This window comes from Marmota flaviventris, chromosome 14, assembly GCF_047511675.1.
Source record: "Marmota flaviventris isolate mMarFla1 chromosome 14, mMarFla1.hap1, whole genome shotgun sequence".
Lineage (NCBI taxonomy): Eukaryota > Metazoa > Chordata > Mammalia > Rodentia > Sciuridae > Marmota > Marmota flaviventris.
This window is the reverse complement of record NC_092511.1, coordinates 72,486,015-72,509,018: the sequence shown is the minus strand read 5'-3', so window position 1 is coordinate 72,509,018 and position 23,004 is coordinate 72,486,015. Positions and strand designations below refer to the sequence as shown.

General features: G+C 37.2%; 1 protein-coding gene and 1 pseudogene across 2 annotated transcripts in view; one reads left to right on the top strand and one right to left on the bottom strand.

Annotated features, from left to right (window-relative positions):
- The window catches only part of Kcmf1 (potassium channel modulatory factor 1), a 79,138-nt gene that overhangs the window by 49,386 nt on the left and 6,748 nt on the right, over positions 1-23,004 (bottom strand). The window lies entirely within an intron of this gene.
- LOC114099456 (cleavage and polyadenylation specificity factor subunit 5 pseudogene) lies at positions 1,776-13,721 on the top strand (annotated as a pseudogene).

Genomic DNA, 23,004 nt, shown 5'->3' with positions numbered 1-23,004 from the left:
TCTAACCTGCTCCTAGGAGCTAGAGATAGGCCACAGTGAGCAGGAGCTCTCTGACCACATCTCTGCTAGAAATCCAGCTTGATCCAATGACAGTCCAGCCACAGCTCCCTCCCTCCAGGATGAGTCCTGAGTTTCCAAGGACCATTTGCGATCTGGCCCATTTATGACTTCTTCATAAAATAAGGTTATATATTGACTTCTTCAAAGGGTCTCTCAGGAATTCCTGGGGGAATTGAAGGTAGACCTTGCTCAGGTTCCCTTTTCCTAGGAGCATCATCTAAGGGTTCAACTACCCTTCCCTTACACAATGGGACATGAGCTCACTGCTCCTTGTTTAGTAACTTAACAGCACACAGCCTAGACAGAATAAATATTATGTGTTGGAAATAAAACTACAGAGAAAGGTGAGAGGATGATTAAGACAGAATTCCAATTCATGGTTATGAAGATGTTTGTGAGTAACCAAACACAGTGGCAAATGATTATAATCCCAGCAACTCGGAGAGCTGAGGCAGGACAATCACAAATTAGAGGCCAGACTCTGCAATTAAGCAGGACCCTGTCTCAAAGTAAGAAATGAAATGGGCTGGGAATATGGCTCAGTAGTTAAGCACCCTTGAGTTCAATCTCTGATACCAAAAGAAAAAGAGAAAAATAAAATAAAAAGATGTTTCTGAGATGTCCTATTTCTTAATAAGAGCAGTGATCCATTGATGCTTGTTTTATTCTTTTTTTTTTTTCCTCAATACATACTGTTTATACACTTTTCTGAATGCATGACACTTTCCTCACACATATACAACAATTCTATTCTCAAAGGAAAGAATTGGCTGGCCACATATCATTAAAATAGCAAATACATGACTGTAATCCCAGCCACTCAGAAGATGAGGCAAGAAGATACCAAGCCTGAGGCCTCAGCAACTTAGCATGACCCTGTCTCAAATTAAAATTCTAAAAAGAGGGGCTGTCATGTAGTTCAGTGCTTGCCTAGCATGTACAAGGCCCTGCAGAGTATAGTTCAGTAGTAGAACGCTGGCTTAGAATATTCAAGGCCCTGGGTTCAATTCCCAACACTGTACCCCAAAAAAGTCTGTACAGGTTTAATACAGATAAAACTTATTTAATGTTTTCAACCCACAGTTGGTTGAACTCATCAGACTATATAAACTTACGCATAAAAGAATCAGGACCAGGGGGTATAGTTCAGAGGTAGAGAATATGATTAGCATGTACTAGACCCTGGGTTAAAGAAGAAAGGGAGGAAAGAAGGGAAAGAAAACAAAGTTAAAATACCAAGGACAGAGTAGAAGAGAAAGAAATGAAGGTACCAAAACAAGATGAATTTTAAAAGGGATTCATTTAAATTCTGGATAAAAAATAGTTAAGGAGAATATAAGTGTCAACATTTAGCCCCAAATGGGATGCAGGTATTTAAAAAGCCAGCAAACAAGCAAATTTAAGCTGAATTAACAGCCATACAAGCTATGTAACTATAATAATTTCTACAATATTTACTCTTGCCAGACTTTATGTGAAGAATGACATTCAGTTCTTTGTATCTTATTTTAAATGGTAAATAGTACAGCATAATGACTGAATGGGAAAGTATCTAGAAACTATGTCAAGAGAAACTAAAAGGCAGAATGGGCCATTAAGTAGAAGAGCTAAGAGGAGGCAATGCTACGGGGATGTGATAGCTCTATGTAGCCTTAGCAAAAATAACTAGTGCTCTGTAGCTACTGAGCTTAAAACTAGGAGGCATTAAATGCATCATGGTATCCTGGATTCTGCAACAGAAAAAGGTTAACAGTGCGGAAAGTGGGTGTAACTGGAATCCGGAATTTACTTAGTAATAATAGACCAACTTTTAAGTTTCTTAGTTATTCATTTGTTTTGGAGCTGGGGATTGAACCCAGGATCTTGCTAATGCTAAGCAGGTATCCTTCCACTGAGCTACACCCCCAGTCTGATTTCTGTTTTGACAAATGTGTCAAGGTAATAAAAGATGTTAACATTCAGGGAAAACAAGTGAGTACATGGGAAGTATCTAAACTATCTTTTCAGTGTTTCTGTAAATGGAATACTACTCCAAAATAAAAAGTTTATTTTTAAAAAATTAAAAAAAGATCCTTCTGGTTCAAAGGATAATTCTCTTATAAGGTAGTACATGCTCTGTCAATGAATAGGTTCTTAGAAATTAAAAGACAAACTGAAACCTGCTTTTGAAAAGATTTCTGCTTATTTCTCAGGACCTGGGTACCATCTAAATTGGAGGCTGAAAAAATTTACTGGGCCTGTCAATATTTACTTTGGAATCTGAAGATGAAAATGTTAAGAACAAAGCAACTGAAACAATGGACAAGTGACAATCTTGTCTATGCAATAATGTTATAATCAATTCTACCAGCTTTTACAACTACAGGTCATAACCCAGTGAAATCAACTAAGTCACTGTAGCTCTCAACTGGGAGGTGCCACTACCACTCCTAAGGGGCACCGTAGAACTAGGGGGTGTAAGATATTTTTTGGTAGTCACAATGACTGAGGGGGTCAAGTAGCACTGGGGGGAAGTGCCAAAGATGTTAGATTTCTTGCAATGCACAGAAAATTTGAAAAAAATAAAAATAAATTTTAAAGAAGACTAATTTGAGGTGTTAATTTCACTGAATTAAGGAATACCCATAGAACTGGTAAAGAAAGCATTATTTTGGGGTGCTCTGTGAAGGCATTTTTGTTTGTTTTATATGCTAGGGAATGAAATCCTGGGCTCCCTCACATTTGCTAGGCACCTATGTGCTATTCCCCTCCCACCCTGAGGGATATTTCTGGAGAAGAGGGGTATGTGAATCAGTGAACTGAGTGAGAAAAATCTTCCCTCAATGTGGGAAGTTATCATCCAATGGACTGGGAGCCTGAAGAGAATAAAAAACTGAGAAAAGGGATTCTTTTTTTTTCCTGAGGCTAGGACACTCTACTCTCTCCTGCCCATTGAAAACTATGTATTCTTCAGCCTTGGGACTCTGGACTTAAACCAGCAACCTCCTGGTTCTCTGGCCTTTGACCTCACACTGAAAATTACATCACTGGCTTCCCAGGTTCTAAGGCTTTTGTACATAGACTGGGCCATGCTACCAGCAATTAGTCTGTTAAGGGACTTCTCAGCCTCCACAGTCATGTCAGTCAATTCCTCTTACTTCTCTCACTTGTCTATATATACAAATCTTAACTGGTTCTGTCTCTGGAGAATCCTGATTGATACTGTCATTATTCATAAATTTAAGATTGTTTTGCTTCATTTAGAGCCTTACTAAAGACTTTCAGCATCCTCCCCCGCCCAAAAAAAATGTGATGACAAATCTTTGCAGAGGCTGAGTTTACAGTACATTACCTGTACAGAATGCTTTTATAGCTATAACTTCCAAATATGCAAGAGACTCTGCTGAATAGATTTATCTCCAAACATTAAATTAGTACAGACTTATGAAACACAGGATTCTTGCTAAAGATTTTGATAAAAAAAAACATTGAAAATTTTACATCAATGTCATGCAATTTATATTTAATTTTTATTTTTTTTTTAATTTGTGACAAAATGACTAGAAATCTATGTTGTAAAAATAAACTTACTTTGGGGTTGCTATTATTTTTCTTTTTTTACTCTAATAAGGTCTCTTAAAGTCTACCACATAGTTATTGCTGTTCCTTCTTCCAATTTATTCTTTATTCCTCATCACCTAGAAAAGGATAGGTTTAAATATCACAGATGCATATAGGTTGACAAAGGCAAGTTCCATCAGGTTTTCATGAGATTATTTCATAAGGAATTGTTCTGACACTAACAAATAAGGTCAAACATGTTGGTGACTATTTGATACTACTTTTATTTCTCCTTGTTGACAGTCTGTAATTTGTCTTATGCTATCCATATATATATATATATATATATATATATATATATATATATATATATATAAATAAATAAATAAAAAGATGCCCCTCTTTCTTACTATATACAAATCGTTCTTTTTTATTCATCCTAACAATTTCCATTCTAGTATCTATCCACATATCCATTTTTCTACACTTTTTAATAGGTATGTTTTTATCCTCTCAAACCAAGCTTATTTCTTACACAGAAATGCAGGCATTTGAGTACTTCATTGTAATGTGTAAGGCAGTTACAATCTATTCATTTTATTTCAGGATAATCAATAGATATTAAAAATATTTGTTATAAAATTAAATGATGCTCCAGGTCACATCCCAGCAACCTGGGAGGCTGAGGCAGAAAGATCACAAGTCAGCCTCAGCAATTTGGCAAGGACTTCAGCAATTCAGCAAGACCCTGTATCAAAATAAAAAATAAAAAGGGATAGGGATATAGTTCAGTGGTAAAGCACTCCTGGGTTTAATCCCCAGTGCCAAAAAAAAAGAAAGAGAAACTAAATGATGCACTGGCTCCCCCCAAATAATGACTAATCTAGTGGATCTAATCAGAATTTCTTAAAAATTGAACTGAATTGAAATTTATCAAAATATATTTCAAATAGGGTATTATTTCACTAAACTTTTATTTTTATTAGGTATGTGCTTTCTGGATGCTACAAAAATTTTTGTTGTTGTTTTAGTTTGGGGGTGTTTTCTTTTTGAGGGAGAGTGTTACTGGAGATTTAACACAGGGGCACTTCACCACTGAGATTTTTTTTTTTTTTTTTTAAATTTCAGACAAGATCTCACAAATTGCTGTGGCTGGCCTTGAACTTGTGATTCTCCTGTCTTAGCCTCCCAACCTCTGGGATTACAGACATGTGCTAAGTCTGGCAGGAAAAAAAAAAAAAATCAACTTTTTTGCTGTGAGCCAAGGACAAATAATTTTGCAAAATCACACTGAAGTAACTTCCCAAGGTCTTTCTTATTTTTATTTTTTTGGAGGTACAAGGGATTGACCTCAGGGGCACTTGACCACTAAGCCACATCCCCAGCCCTATTTTGTATTTTATTTATTTAGAGAAAGGGTCTCACTGAGTTGCTTAGCACCTTGCTTTTGCTAAGGCTGGCTTTGAACTCTTGATCTTTCTGCTGAGCCATCATGCCTGGCTCTAAAGTCTTTTAACACTTGTGTATGGGCAGCCTACAAGGACCCTCACACTCATTTGCCATTTCCTACATAAAGGTCTAACCCCTGTGGAGCTCTAGTCTTACTGTGATTCGCTTCCCACTCCACTCATCCCACCCATGTCCTCCTCCTCTCCCTGAAGTGGATGCTTTCATCTTTCTCACTTCCTACATTTATGCCATCTTCAAGTTACTCCCTCAATTGTGTTTAAAACAACCAAAAATACCTTTTCTGCTTAAAAGCAAACAAGAAAAATCATGGGTATGGCACCAGTTGTTTTAGACACGAAGAAATCCAGGGTGCATAAAGAAAAGGCAGAGGAGGGCTTGCCTGTAAAGAAGTGGAGGTACTTGCCTGTAATCCCAGCTAATCAGGAGGCTAAGGCAGGGGGATCACAAATTTGAGGTCAGCCTGGACAATTCAGCAAAATCCTGCCTCAAAATAAATTTTTAAAAAAGGAAAAAGCAGAGAAGGGCTAGGGATATAGCTTAGTAGCAGGGGGTTCAATCCCCAGTACACATGAACAGAAATCCAAATGATATATCTACATGAAAATGAATAACTTTCAAGGTAGTCAGGTTTAATGTTAAGGCCTTCATTAATCAGAAAGAAGCAATTCTATGGGTGGCGGATGACTCAACCGAAAAAAATTAAATAAAAATTAAGTTGTACACTTATCCTATGACCTAGCAATTGTCATTTCTAGGCATATACTGACAGTTATTAAATTATCTTGTTAATTCTAATAATTTTTAAAGTCTCGAGTTTTATGGTATAAAGTAATATCAACAAAAGAGCAATGATTTTAATCTCCTATTTTCAAATATTTATATTAGTTACTTAATTTCCTGTCTCATTATATTCACTTGACCAAGGGATTTTTGACATAGATAACATTACTTCCTAACAGGTACTATGAAAATTTGGTTGTCACAATGATTGTCATGTTGACACTTGGAAGGTCACTATCAGGGATTCTAGAAACCTGTTGTGATGGACAATAATACTAATCAATGAAGAACTGTCCCACCTTCCCATGCTTTGAAATGTCACAACAGAAAAATCTTGAATTTAGAATCAAGCTCAACTTTACATGATTTTAACATACACTTAAATCATCAATAATACAGTTGCTTGGAATGTGACACCAAGCCACTGCTGGAGTTCAAACCAGGAGCCTCTACCACTCTACCACTAAGCTAATCCCCAGCCCCTTGAGCATTTATAATTTTACTCATTATTTCATTTTTATTTTTCCTTTATATTAGAGCATTCTGGTGATTCTAAAGTATGAGTAGAGTTCTCTGTAGAATTCTAATAAAAAAACAAAAATTATAAGAAAATCAACATCTTTAATCACTATGAAACAATGGATCCACATCCCTGGCCACCAGTGAAGAGAGAGCCTGACAGCCCAACCCACTCAAACAACTAGACATTATGGGCCTCTCCATATTATATAAAAATGAATACTACAAAATATTAAGTACCTATGAAATATTCTTACCAAAGATAATAAAACAAAAACCTGAGTCAGGCCTCAGGAATTGAATACCATTCAAAAGAAATATTCGGAGCAGGGCATTTGTGAAAGAATAGGCTAAAATGGTATCATAAAAATGCAACCCAGGGGCTGGGGTTGTGGCTCAGTGGTAGAGCACTTGAGTCATATGGGGCACTAGATTTGATCCTTAGCACCACATAAATAAATTAAATAAAGGTATTGTGTCCATCTACAACTAAAAATTTTTTTAAATGTTTTTAAAAAATGCAATCCAGAATGTAGAAAGTTCTATCAAAAAATGATCTAATATTCTTAGCAAATAAATAGCATTTTTAAAGGGAAGTAAAGGGCTGTTATAAAATAGTGTACTTTTTATTTTATTTTTGCATTGCTGGGGTTCAAATCCTAGGGCCTTGCACATACTAGGCAAATACTCTACCACTGAGCTAAATCCCCAACCCATATATTCATATACATTTCAAAGGACATACCAACCAAATGAAGTATGCAGATCTGATTTTAACAACATAACTTTATTTATTTGTTTGTTTGTTTGTTTGTTTGTGGTGGGGGAGTACCAAGGATGGAACTTAAGAGCACTCGATCACTGAGCCACATCCCTGGCCCCATTTTGTATTTTATTTAGAGACAGGGTCTCACTGAGTTGCTTAGTGCCTTACCATTGCTGAGATTGGCTTTGAACTCACAATCCTCTTGTCTCAACCTCCCAAGCCACTGAGATTATAGGCGTGTGCCACTGTACTTGGCTATCAACCTAACTTTAAAAAGACATATTAGACAAATGGGAAAACTGAACATGAATTCAGTATTAGATAATATTGAAGAATTATTGTTAATTTTGTGTATTCTCATTGTGGCAGGATAATAGCAAATTCAAAGCCAGCATGAGCAACTTAATGAGGCCCTAAGCAACTCAGAAAGACCCAGTCTCTAAATAAAATTTAAAAGGGCTGGGGATAAGGCTCAGTGATTAAGCACCTATGGTTTCAATCCTCAATACCAAAACAAAAATATCATACACAAATATTGGTTATGGATAAATACTGAAACATTTATAAGTAGAATGACATGTGGGGTTGAGATTTGCTTTAAAATACTCAAATTCAAAAAAGCAGAAGAAAATGATATGAAAACAGCAAAAAGGCTGGAAGTGTAAGTTCAGCGGTAGATCACTTACCTGACATGAGGCCCTGGGCTCAAACTCGGCAATTAAAAAAAAAAAAAAAAAAAGTAAAATGTGATGTGTTGAAGATGGGTAACAGAACAAGGGAGTATATGAAGTATGTGTTAGCCAATTTTTTTTTCAGTGCTGGGGATTGAACCCAGGACCTTGTGCATACAAGCAAAACAACACTCAGTTACATCCCCAGACTCTAAGTTGATTTAAAAAACCATCTTAGAAAAAAACTGATACAGAATCATCTGAGGTGCTATTGTTATACCCGGTTGACAGTCATCTATATGACACAACACTCTGTGAACTATTCAATCAATGCAAAGTTCCTTTTATGTCATCTGACATATCTATCATGTTCATAAGGACTCAATGACAGTCTCTGATAATGTCTATAGTGACACTTTGATACACCAATTTAGAAACACAACCAAAAGAGAGATATAGTTGCTATACTTGGCCTTGGTTTAGCTCCATTGGATTCTAAAACTTCTCACTGTTCACAAATTCTCCCTTGTGTTTTCCTGCCCTAGCCAGTTTTGTTGATTGGAAAGTCTTTTTCTACTCTATCCAGACAAACCCCTTCTCAGTCCCCTGGCCTTCATCTGAACACATTTTGAATTGACATAATGTCAGAAAAGAAAGAAAATATTTATTGTTCTCATTGCATTATAATTCTAAATAGATAAGCCTTGTAATATATCTAGTTTTTAAACTTCCTTCCCTATTAGAATGCAATAAATGCCTCATTCAAGAGCAGGGACCATTATTTTATATAAGGAAAGATATCTTTTTATGTTATTAGCACTCAAATTATATGGAAAGTCACCACAAAGAATAAATTTGAGGTGGTACTGAATGTATTAATTAGCTTGAGTTATCCATTCCACAATGTATATATATTTCAAAATATGTTGTACATAGAACTTGAAAACTATCTGCAAAGAATTAAGGAAGATAGACAGATATTTCTATATCCAAGATGAGAATCATGAAGACACAACAGCTAAAAAACCAGTGCTTACCATGTGCCAGGCACTACTCTATAAACATTTTATCTGTAATAACCAAATACAACCACCCTCTCAAGTTGCTACACATTATGCCCATTTCATGCAGTGAAGCATAAAGAGATAACTTATCCAAAGTCATAGTAAGTAACCAAGCTGGCATTTGAAACCAGGAAGTCTAGCTCTATTTTAGTCAGCTTTTTCACTGCTGTAACTACAAGACCTGACCAGAACCACTGCAGAGGTGGAAAAGTGTATTTAAGGGCTCATGATTTCAGGTCTCAGTCCACAGACAGCCACCTCCATTTCTGGGGGCTCAAGGTGAAGCAGAACAACATGGCATAAGAGTGTGGCAGAGGGAAGCAGCTCACATGATCAGGAAGCAGACAGAGAGATCTTCCATTGCCAAATACAAATATATGCCCCAAAGTCACGTCCCCAATACAGACCTCCTCCAGCCATACCCTATCCACCTTCAGTTACCACTCGTTCACTCGTTTAATCCCTATCAGGGATTTAATTCACTAAGTGGGTTAATACTCTCACAACCCACTCATTTCTCCTCTGAACCTTCTTGCATTATCTCACACATGAGCTTTTAGGGGGGGACACCTCACTTCCAAACCATAACAAGCTCCAAAGCTTTATTCCTAACTACACTATTCAGCATCTAAGGAAAAATTTCATAGTAAATAGGAAAACTTTATCCACTATAGAAGTCTGGCCTTGGGATATCTATGAATTAATAAATTCTCTCTGAGCCCAAAGTTTTGGTTCTCTCAGTGCTCTCTCTGTACTGTATAGAGAATGGGCTGGAATAAGAGTAATGGGATCTAGATTCTAGTCCTGACTTTGTCACAAACTTAAGGTATGATTTCAAGAAGTATGTGTGACTCTGCCTTTCTAAACCACAGCTAGAGGTAAAGATGCAGGAATGGGAGTAGGTAGAGGCTGCTGCTGCAACTGATTTCCTTCTGGACCAAAAGGTCTTATTCTATCTTCCTCTTGATTTTATTGGAGGAAAAGGACTAAAATAAATTAATTCATTATCCAGCTGTTAAACTGGCCTAATATGCACAGTGAGATCTACAAAAATCAGACCTATACAGCTACAACACTGGCATTATGAGACAAGTGGGTTTTCTACCTCTAGGATCCTTCTCTTCTGCTACTATGGAGAAAAAGATAAGGTTCACAGGCCTCCAAACTGGTCATCTTCTAAAAGGTCTGGAAAACTCAAGCCACAATAAACTGGAAAGAAGGGCAAAATAATCACATCGTGTCTGGACTTTAAGACTCCTAAATGTTTTTGCTCAGTCCAAATTTATTCATATTCATTACCCAACCAACTAAACTACAGTTCATCCCAATGACCTACAAACCTCCATTTGAATATCTAACAGACATATCTAACTTAATACATTGGAAACAGAATTCCTGACTGCTGCCTTCCAAAATGTTCCTCCCTTCTTCCTGCCTTGCTCATTTCAATAATTGGCCCTCTTCTCATAACTTGCTTTCACAAGGATGACCAAGCTGTCACCCTTGGTCAAGTCTTTTCCCCTACATTACACCAGAAGTCCGGTTGGCTCTACCTACAAAGTACACCCAGATCAGGGTTGGGGGTTAAGTGCTCAGTGGCAGAGCATGTGCTCAACATGTGTGAGGCCCTGGATTCAATTGCCAGCAACACACACACACACACACACACACGGCCACTCAGAACACCTCTCACCATTCAAGCTACCTTTATCCTCCACCTAGACAGCTTCCCAACCTATCTTAATCTAACCTCCTCTGAAATACCTAACCATCTTCTTTAAAGTAGCCCACACAAACTATCCATCTAACTTCCATAATTATTTAATCTTTAGTCTTTGAATTTTTCTTCAGAATATTTATCACCATCCAAAATCATACATTTCATCTCTGGCCCTCATCTCTACTAAGATGTAAGCTCTACAATGAGAGGAACTTCTTAGCTGTCATCACTAGTCCCAGCTTCAGTAACAACGCCTAGCATAGTTGATTGTCAGTTTGTTCTTTCATTTATTTGTTCATTCATTCATTCATTCATTCATTTCATGGGATTGAAACCAAGGCTTCCCACATATTAAGCATATGTTCCACCACTGAGCCACATCCCCAGTGCTGACCTGGGTATACTTTTGCAGAGCCAACAGGACATGTTGATGTAGGATAAAGGAAAAAGAGCCAAAGATTGCAGCCTAGTCATCATTGTAAAAGTAAGTAGAAAGAAGTGGGCCATTTTACTGAGATGAGGAAGGGAGAACCCAGGCCTCATCTCAGTAAAAGTCAAGAGTTCTGTTTCCAATGTACTGAGTTAGAGATACCTATTAGAAATTCAAATGGAGGTCAAGAATATAGCTAAGTGATACAGCACTTAAAGGCCTGGGTTCAATCTTTAGTACTTCTATAAAGAAAAAAAGGAAAAAAAAAAACCACATCATCAGGTATTCAAATGGAGATCTGTAGGTCTTTGGGATGAAATAATTAGATATCTCTATTATATGCCAAACCCTAATCTAGGTGCTAGAGAAACCTCCAGCTATTGTCATTTCTCTCTCCCTCCACAGAAAAAATTCTTTTGAGGAAGGTCCCTAATTTCGTGCGCACTCAGGATTTAACATATTACAATCTGGTCTCCAGCTTACTCCTTTGAAACTGCTCATTAACTTCTACAACCATCCCCACTCCAAGGCCGCAGGCCAATGAACAATTTATTCACTATTTTCTTGACTAACACTCCTTCCCAGTTCCTCTACTCTCTATGCTATTTCCATTCAGCCAGTCTCCTGTTCCTTCAATATTAAGTGTTCCACAGGGTTTGATGGTTACTCTTTTTATCTTCCCAATCTGTATGTTCTCACCATGCCTGAGCAATTAACTTTATTGCTATGGGTTGATTCATCTTAGCACAGACCTCAATCTCACAAGTTAGCCCCCCTAACATCTCTACAGGTGTTTCAAGCCCAACAAGGTGAAAATCAAAGACACTTCTTTTTTAACTACTTCTGGCACCCACCTTCAAAGCATACTTATCTGTCCTTTATATATATCTTGATGAAACCACAAATCCAAGAGTTTTCTTAAATTCTCCCTTCTTCCACAATCCTTATGCCTGATCAATCACCAAAATATATCTACTTGCCCCTACAACTACAGCAAATATCCCTCCTATTCTCCTCCCTGCAAATCCATCCTCCAGAGCATATCTTTCTAAAACACAAAAATCAGATCATATTACTCCCTGGCTCAAAATTTTCTAAAAACTAATTCCCCATTTCCCTACTGTCAACAAAGTTCATCTCTTGGCATCAGTCCTCCTTTTCTGCTTTAGTAATGCTATGCTTTCTCCTACACAAAGAGCCTGGCAACTCAACAACAACCTTTTCTTTTGTGAGTACCTTCACAAATTCATCCATGAAACAAAGGAACCTGCCATATCTGTTTTCCCACTATACCTTGTAAGTATACCTTTATCATAGTTCCTACTACACTTGTCTCAGGAGGTTGGAACTCCCCAGTGCCCAGCCCATCTCCATACAAAGAATTCAATATATGCTTAATAAGTGAATGGTTTAAAGCAGAGTCCAGCAAGCCCCAGTATGCAGTTCAATCTGGCCCATCATCTATTTTTGTACAACTTTTTAGCTAAGAATGGTTTTTACACTTTTAAATAACTGGAAAATAATAATAACACACCTATAAATATTTACACTACTATACTGCAGTTCAGTGGTAGACAGCTTGCCTAGTTGCCTAGCTTTCAAGGTCCTGGGTTTGATCCCCAGCACTGCCAAAAGAAGAGAGAGAGAAAAGAATATTCAGTGGTATATCATGTAAAATTCAAATTATATGAAATTCAAATTTCAGTGCCCATATTTATTGGCTCACTGCCATGTTCATCTGTGTTTATGTGTGTGTGTACACATATATATACACGTATGTATATATATATATATGGTCTTAGAGCTGCTTTTGTCTACAACAACAGAGCTGGAGTAGTTGCAATTGAGATCACGGAGCAACATTTGCTATCTGGCCCTGTATAGAAAGTGTGCTGACCTCGGAATTAAATATAAATAAGATCTTGCACTCTTCTGTTAATGGCAGGTGACAATGGCTTAGCAGGACACAGACAACCACTGCCTGTACTGCACAGGGGTAAGTTTCCTCTACCTCCCATTTTCTCCTTCCACTTTCTGCTAGTGGCCATGCTCACCAGCATGTCTGTAGCACTGCCCAATAGCTAGCAGATAGGCTGCAGGGATTGGGGTAAGCAGGCATTCCACAATGAGCATAAGCAGCTGATCAAGTATACCACCAACCTCTTACCACTCAAACTTTTGGTACAAAAGAGCTCCTTTATGAGCATAACTCTGCTGCAGACGGATTTCAGCACATGAGGAAAGAATTTTATAAAACTGACATGAAAGGGACTGTAGAAAGAGTACCGACTGTATGAGCAATAGCTACCTCATGTGACATGGGGATGACTTTCTTCAAATTACCTGGTAGTGAACGAAACACAGAAGATGAAGTTGAAAGACTAAAATGCTTAGTGACGGAGATATTGGAGAGTCTTCCAAGGCTGAATCACTGATGACTGCATTGATAACTGGTGGAGACCAAATTTTGAACCTCTGCAGTTGTCGACATATTCCTGCAGACATTACAAAGCCTAAGGAACATAAGTAGTTGTTTCTGATTCAGCTTCAAGAGAAAGTCTTGTTTACAGTCCCTAAAAATTACAAGTTGGTAGATGCCCCTTTGTTTGAATTGTATGACAATATGCCAGGATAAGAACTCATAACTTCTATTTCTACTCTCCCTCAGTTGTTAAGCAAGTTCAGTTTCATATACAATTGAATACCTGCACAGAAAAAGTAAAAGAATCCATTTCAGTGAGCACAGCTATACCCAGTGTAAAATAGACATCTTAGGAAAGTTTTTATTTTATCTCTTTTCCAATCCCTAAATTGATACCTACTTTATATTTAAATAGTAAAGTTAATATGAAGAACTAAATAGTGGTGTAAATAATGTGGTTTATTTACTTTTGATTCTAGTAATAATTTTTGTGCAACATTAATGAAAGTGAACTTGTATTTTTTCCATTGAACTTCAAAAAATCTAAAATAAGTTAATACTTATAAGTTTCCTTATAAAAAACTTACAGTAAGTTTTTTAATAATAATTATAAAATACTTAAAAATAAACAGAGACTTTTTTGATAGAACCTAGTCCAAAGTCCTGGCTTTAGCACTTGCTATCTGTGTAATCTAGGAAAAATAACCTCTCCATATGTAATCTAAAATATAGTATACCTTGCCAGGTTATTTTGAAATTTTAATATGCCTATTTACTGAGGTCCCTGCTATAGGAACCAATCTAAAAAGTACTGATACAGAGTATAGCTGAATACTGAGAACCCAAGTCTGGGTTTGAATTCCAGCTCTATCACACACAGTGTCACCTTGAGCAAGATACTTAACTTCTGGGCATATCAATTTCTTCCTCTATAAAATGGGGTCATAATAGACATCTCAAGGGACTTGTGAGAATTAAATGAGTTGGTACATGTGAACTGCTGAGACAGTGCCTGGCACACATTAAGTTCTCAATAAATATTACTATTCATATGGCTGATGCTTGTTTAATAATATTTCTCCCCCTCTGATGCTTCACCTTTTGTAACTCTCATCCCCATTCCCAAGAAGCCCACATTTAAAGGAGAAGACAGGCAAACAAGTCAGTATTTGTATGAGAATACAACTACAGAAGATGGCTTCCAAATCAGTTACTTGGTTCTCTTAGCTCGCCAACTTTTTTTTTTTTTTTTGGTACAGAGGCGCTTTACCACTACTGAGTCACATCTTCAGCCCTTTATATTTTTTATATTGAGACACAGTCCCACTAAATTCTTTAGGGCCTCACTAAATCACTGAGGCTGGCGTGTAACTTGTGATCCTCCTACCTCAGCCTCAGCCTCAGCCTCCTGGGTACTGGGATTACAGGCATGTGCCACCATACCCAGCTTAAGGTAACTTCTACCCTGTTCTTGCTCCTAAACATGAACTCACTATTTACTCCCTCCTTTATGCTTTCTTCCTTAGAAATAGCTAATCCCCAGGCTTCAAAGAAAAGACAAAATTCTTATCTCTAACCCTGATGTGTCTCCCCTGAACCCCAGTATAATTATTTTCAAATTTGTAATTTCTATCAAATATACTACCATCATCTTAAATTCAAAATATCAAAAGCTGAAAATCATTCTTTATCCTGTGCCTTCCTCTTTTCCAAATTTACTAGAAGATGCTATTCTTTCAGCACTCTGGTTAGTTGTCCTACTTTATTCCTTGTTCTCTCTCACAATAAGACCTTATCCTATGTTATCCTTTTTGCTTTCTGTTCCTATTGCCATTGACTAAATCTGATCTTTATAATTTTAAGCTCATTTTAGCAAAAAGCCTCTAACCAGTCACTCTGCCACAAGCACCAATCTATCCCCAACATACTACCACATTCTTTCTAAAACATACCATTTTTCATTGTGCCTTTCTCTGCTTAAAACTTTTTTTCCCCAGTGCTGGGGTATCAAATCCAGGGCCTTGCATATGATAGGCAAGTGTTCTACCATTGAGCTATACCCCCAGCCTTCTGCTTAAACTTCCATGCACTACCCCCTCCTCCATCCTGCAATCTGTATGGAAAGAGAACATGATTGACCTTAGTGTGGCAATTAAAATCCTTCACTTATCTACCTTGTTCCAACCTCTACTTATCTCCCATGTTTAAAAAAAAAAAAAAAAATACCATTGCCTTTCATTTATGCTTTGTCTAGCTTAGAAAACCTTTTTGCATGCACTGGCAATTCATCTCCACAACAACCCTTGGAGAGAGGCTACACAGGCGTTAATATCCCTCTTTTAGATGAGAAAACAGACTTCTAGCACTGAACAGGAAATCAGAACAATAAGTCCTTGTCCCACTTCCCCCTGGAAACCTTAGGGAAGTCAATCAATCTTTCTAATACTCCTCATTTTGCCCACTTACATACAGAAGTCTTCTGTTTCAGAAACTAGTTTTCTCATCACTGGCCCCACTCATTCTCTCCAACACACCTCTTGTTTTCCTAGCTTTGCACTTTACCCCTACCATTCTCTCACTTGGTGAATACCCCTTTGCAATTCTTCCTTATAAAAATACAGTATTTCTTCAAGTCTTGAGTTTAAATGACACCTTTTTGGTATCTGATAAACACCTTAGTACACTTGCCAACATTATAGAATATGTAGCAGTTTTGGATTTGACACATTTTTTTAAAAAATTATCCCAGTCATATTTTGGCTACTTTATTTTGCTTAGTGCTATGATCATTTTATTTTATATACTTGTACCTTTCTGCTCAGCCATACCAAATAACAACATCTTGCACATAAAAACTCAAACGTTTTAGATTAGACAGCCCAGGCCATTGTTTTTCATATTGTAGGCCCTGACCTATAAGTAATCTAGTAGGTCACAACCAGTATTTTTGTTTCTAATGAAACAACAGAAAACAGAGTACATTTTTTAAAGTAAAGGTAAATACTATTTGGCAAAACTTGTTTCAATAAATTTGTATGTGAGTATGTGACTACTGGATCATAACAGAAAAGATGTTATAAGTTTGAAAGATACTAATAGACACACACTTTTTTTTCCCCTTGTAGCGGCAGGGTGAGGGACAGTAATGGAGATTGAACTCACAGGTAGTCTACCACTGGAGGTATAGTCCTTCCCCTTTTTATTTAATTTTGAGCAAAGTTTTGCTAAATTGCCCAGACTGGTATTGAGCTCTCGAGATTCTCCTGCCTCAGCCTCCAAGTAGCTGCCACATTTCTATCAACCCCTTACACTCCAGGAAATATCAGCTAAATAAGAGTATATAATACATGGGGGCTGGAGGAAGGCAAAACATAAATAGTAATTAATGTATGGGAAAGTTTGTAAAGAAGTGTTCCTTAAGGGATGTTTGGAAGACAATACCAGATATTTACTTTCTAGATTCTATCATCTGTTTGGTCAAAAAGACCCCTTTATAGATTCAGGGTTTCTGAATTGTGTTTTTGTTTTTATTTTTATATTTCATTTTGGTACTAGGGACTGAACCCAGGGGTGATTAACCGCTGGGCCTCATTTCCAGCCCTTTTTAAATTTTTTTATTTAGTGTCAGAGTCTCACTAATTTACTTAGGGCCTCGCTACATTGTTAAGGCTGGCTTTGAATCCTCCCACCTCAGCCTCTGAAGCAGCTGGGATTACAGGAGCACACCATCTGAATTACATTTTTAAAGCACTCATGGTTAAACAGTTTTCACAGCAGAATATATTATGAGCATGAACAGGATCTGGCCCCAAAAATGTCAACTTCATTTCCTCTATTTCAATCACTGCCCTCTAGCCAGAAAGCGTCTCTGCTGTTCCAAGAACATTCCAGTATCAGGGTCTGAATACTTGTTCTATCCTTTCTCCTTTAACCTTTTAAACATCCTTTCTTTCTTTAAATATACTCACACAATTATTGTTTTTCTTTAAAAGTCATATTCAGTTATGCCCTCTCTGACTGCTCTACTTAAAAGAGGTCCCTACTGTGTATTCTGTTAACATGCTTTAAGGGTTCCCCTAACATTTGTCACCTCTTAACATTCTAAGACATACTTATTCTTTCATGATCTAGGTATCTACAATTTTTTCCTGTAAAAAGAGGCAGATAGTAAATATATTCAGCTTTCTTGGTAACAACTACTCTTACTCTGGCATTGTAGCACAAAAGCAGCTTAGATAATCCATAAAGAAGCAGATATGACTATGCTCCAATATAACTTTATTTACAAAAATAGAAGCAGGTTGCATTTGCCCCATTTATCATTGCCTACCCCTGGTATATCCCTTCTAATATAATCTGAGCATCAAAGGAAAAGAAACTTTCTCTGATTTGTTCACTATGGTATCCCTGTGGCCAGAACAATGCCTGGCCCCAAATATGTATTCAACAGATATGCGCAAAGTGGAATAAATAGTACAGTCTTTCAATCCCCAGAACTACTAAAAACAAAAAAGTACAAGACTAGAGTGAAGAGCTAGGGAGGAGCTACACTCTTCTTACCCCTCCTCATGTGACAATACCATGATAGTCACATGAGATAAAAGAATGAGGCCAAGGTCAACAGGTTCATTCCCATTTGGTCAATGAGCCCTTAACCATAGTGTGCCCCTCATCAAAAATAACCATCTCACATATTACTGCCTTTGATCCTATGTGAGTTCAAGTAGGAACCTATTAAAAATACAGATTACATATACTCACTAAAGAAGTTCTAATTCACAAGATCTAGAGTGAGGAGTCAAAGAATTTTCATTTCTAGCAAGTTCCAGGTGATGCTGATACTGCTGGTCCTGGGACCACATTTACAGAACAACTGGATAAAAGCACAACTAAAATTCTACTATTTTTATACTGCGGGGGGGGGGGGGGGCGGGGGGGGGGCGGGGGGGGGGAACCACAGGACAAATTCCTGATACTTCAATAATTTCTCTGGAGAAGGACTGAAAAATAATAGAATTATAAAACTTATTACTCAAAAGAACTACTGGTTAGATAAAACAAAGGCAGAAAACACTAAGCCTTTAATTTTTAACAGATTGTCTTTTAAATCTAGTTTTAACTAGATAAAACAATAAGCTGAACAGGTAAAAGAGAATCATCAGTGAATGACTAATCTTGATATGGCCTAAGCATTAGCTCCAAATCAGTTTCTCTAAAATTACTTTTTAAGAAAGTTCTGCTAGGGGCTGGGGTTGTGGCTCAGTAGTAGAGTGACTGCCTAGAATGTGTACAGCACTGGGTTTGATTCTCAGCACCACATACAGATAAATGAATTAAATAAAGATTCATCAGCATATTAAAAAATTAAAAAAAAAAAAAAAAGTTCTGCTAGCCATTGCAGCGCACACCAGTACTCCCAGCTACTTGGGAGGCTAAGGCAGGAAGATTGCTTGAACCAAGAAGTTTGAAACTAGTATTGTGAAACCACGCTTCAAAAAAAATGAATTAAAATTAAAATGAGTCAAACAAAGCTGAAGCAATATCATCTGTTTTTCTGTTGTTAGATATTGAGTCTTTTAAAGATGATACCAAAGATAAAATTCATTATAATGAAACAGACCTTCAAAGGCCAAGCACTGTAGCGCACCCCTGTAATCCCAGTGGCTGGGGAGACTGAGGCAGGAGGATCCCAAGTTCAAAGCCAGCCTCAGCAATTTAGCGAGGCTCTAAGCAACTTAGCGAGACCCTCTGCTGAAAATTTTATCACCCTGGAAACAACTCACAATTCTCCTCTGAATTCAAAGTACTATAATTTGCAATGGACTAGCAATAGTTTTTACAAGCTGTACACATCTCAGAAAAGGGAACTACCCACCACAGAGCTCGACAAGGTGGTACACCCCATTATCTCAGCAACTAGTGAGGCTGAGACTCAGGTTCAAGGCCAGCCTCAGCAACTTTGCAAGGCCTTAAGCAACTAAGTGAGATCCTGTTTCAAGAGTTTAAAAACTTGGAAAAAAAAAAAAAGTGCTGGGATGTGGCTCAGTGGTAAAGCACCTCTGGGCTAAACCCCAAATATCAAAAAATAAGTAAATAAAATAAAATACCACCACAAACTCATATTAAAATCATTCCAAAGCTCTTATCCCTCCAACCTGAATGACCCAGATTAAAACTTATATATATATTAGTAGCTAGCTATCTATAAAATAAGTTTCTATTGTGGTGATGCTTATATTTTGCTAAATTAGATTAAAAATAACCTTAAGGTAGAAAAATGCAGTATCTAGGTTTTAAGGGACAGAGATTGAAGAAATAGGAAACCAGAATGTTAACGAATGGCCCAATAAATAAAAAGCAATACTGTACAAAAATATACCTACAAAAAGGTAGCAATGAAAGATGAATTAGTATACCCTTAATGCAAAAATCTAAAGATGTTTATCAGCTAAGATCAGGTATTTTTGATGAAAATGTAGCATCCAAATTAAAATATGCTAAATGTAAAATGCACATTAGATTTAAAACTTCTCAAAAAATGTAAAACTATTCCATTAAGCATTCTTATGATAATCACATATTGAAGTATTTGGATATATTGTTATTTAATTAAAATTAATTTTAACCTTTTAATTTTTTAATGTGGCTACTAGAGAATTTAAAACTACATTTGTGATTTTCATTAATTTCTATTGGATAGCAATGATCTACCCCAATTCTGCAAGCAGATTTGCTCTCTCCCCTTCCAGTAGGTAGCTTTATTTAAAAAAAAAAAAAAAATGCAGAAAATGATTCAGAGTAATAAACATGAAGATATACAGTACATCTGACATAGAGTAAATAAAGATCCTGATCCCAGCTTCATATAGGAACACCATGGGTCAGGTGCTCATCTACTGTTACCTCAGGTCTAATCAACATTTTTTCTAGAAAAGAGAAGATTAGTTTTACTTCTGCCACCAGTGTTTATTCATATTGTATCTATAGCCACACAAATGCATATTGCAGTTTACATTCACTTCAAATGGCAATTAACTTTATCAGAATTCTCATTATTCAGATCTCTGAATGTAAAACTACCTGCCTTCCCATCCATTATACAACCACACCTAGCTCTCAGTGTGTATTTCATTCTTACAGAGAAAAAAGGGACACATCTGTAACAACTCCTTCATATAACCATTGCCTGATTCCCTTCAATGTCCTTAACTCGTAATTTAGAAAGATTCCCATTTGCTTGCATTGTCAAACCTCTACAACCAGAGGGCAACAAAAGGGAACATTGGGAGACCAAGAATAATAGAAGTGGGGTCAGTTACTCACTCTTACAGGTGTTAAGAATAAGATGATGGGAACTTTACAAAACCCTCTAATAAAAATATCTAAGCACTTTTAACACAAAAATTAAATGTTTACTCCTTTGAGCTCTTTTTAAGCATCAGGAAAGTATCAAAAACTAATAACAAACCTATGAGGAATAATCTATTTGAATTTTTTTTTTTTTTTTTGAGACAGGGTCTTGCTAAATTGGCCAGGCTGCCCTTGGAACTTGTGATCCTCCTTCCTGACCCTCCCAAGTAACCAGGATTATAGGCTTGCACCATCACACCAGGCTATCTGAACAGACTTCAATGTGTGCAGATTTATACTGAGACTTCATTATGGCACCACAGTTTAAGGACAACACTATAAAGGAAGGAAACATACTTCTGGGCAGAATTTCAACTGTGAAACAAATGAAAACAAGCTTAAGGGGTAGGGATGCATGAAAATATTGCTAAAACATTAAAATACTTACATGATTTAATACTCTGTCATAAAAGATAAGTTTCAAGAACTAATCCCAGCACACTGGGAAAGAGTAAATAAAGATCTGTGCAACAGAAAAGCATTTAATTTCCAAACATGTGTTTCAAACCCACTAAACATTATTATCTCCTAGCAAGAGGCCAACAACTTGTGGCAAGACCTAGAGATGCCTTTGAGTGGTACTGGAGTAAGAAGTCCATAAATACTCACTGAACAAATGACTTAATGAACCAAAAAGCACAGGTGCACAGAGCAATTAACATACAGAACCCATAACCAATTAACTAACCTGAAACCAAAGCCAGTAGTAGAACAAAGCAATACCCCAAATCTCATTCCAGGATATTCCCAAGAGTCAGCTCCCCTTAGTTAATTTTGCCTAATGTAGTTTTCATCCCTCTTAACTTTTATAAAAGTTCCAAGTCCCCTTTCTTATAAGTCCCTTCCCTGTTAACCCACTTTCCCAGATAAAAGCAAAGAAGAGCATTTTCCAGTCTTGCAGTACTTTTAGACAAGTATTAACTATATCTAACAATTACCCAAAAATGTTCACAGGGCCTCCCCCAGGCCAGACACTGTGGTAGGTGGTAAAGAACAAAGGTAACAAAGTCTAACACTATTTCTGCCTTTCTGGTAGATTGTGGGGGAGGCTGACAAGTAAACAATTTCAGTATAAAAAGGCCTGAAGAGTAAAACAAGAGTGATACTGGAGGAACCCTTAACTCTGCTGGAATGAAGAGTCCAGGGACAATCCCAAAGGAAGAACAAAAGAAACAAAAGTCATAACCAAAAAGTAAATTATAGTCAAATACGCATACAATTGTTCTAAGAATCAGCTCATCACCAATCTAGCACTTAAAGTGACTCTGAATGAAAATCTCTTACTGAAGATGAAGTTCATTCCACAGGCATTGGCACTGAGTGCCAAAAGAAAAGGGAAACCGCCACACAATTTGCCAGAAGATAATGTACAAACTTAATTAGCCATAATGTCACCTACTGTTCTGTTCTCTCCTAGTTGAAGGTGACACAACTGACCCACTCCTGTGATTTTTTTTTAATCCCCCTCACCCCACCCCTAGCAGCAGTGATGGATTCACAGGGATCCATCCATACCTTCTCCCTGATACCCACTATGGCCATTACAAAGTCTCCTGGACTGCTAGCTGGTGCTGTGACTATGGAAGAAATGAGGCCAACTGATCATGTACATGAACTGATGGGTCTGCAATATGGCTTTGCTACAATTTAGGAAGATGACAACTAAAGCACTTGGAGGGGTATGAGGAAAGGAGTTGGAATGGCTCTATGGAAGATACCTAACAAAGCAATTCATCTCATGTTCTTTTCATGGGACACTAAGTCACCCAGCTCTCAGGACATTCCAACCAGCATAAGAGTTGGTTTTGTTTCTAATACCCTGTAGCTACACATCATTTCCAAGCTTCTAACCCACCTTGCCTTGTCTTTCCTTCCTCAATACCTGGATGACCTCTCATCCTTATTATTTCAATAACACCCTCAGTCTTTTCCTGAATACTCATTTCCTTCCCTTGTACCCTAGTAATATGTTCCCCTAGGAAACCATCTTCCTTATTCTACATCTCCACCATGAATCAGGACATGGTTAATACATAAAAATTACATTTTAAAAATGTTATGGTCTGGGGATGTGGCTCAGTGGTTGGGTACTTGCCCAGCATGCATGAGTCCCCGGATTTAGATTACCAGAATGGCAAAAAATAATTTAATG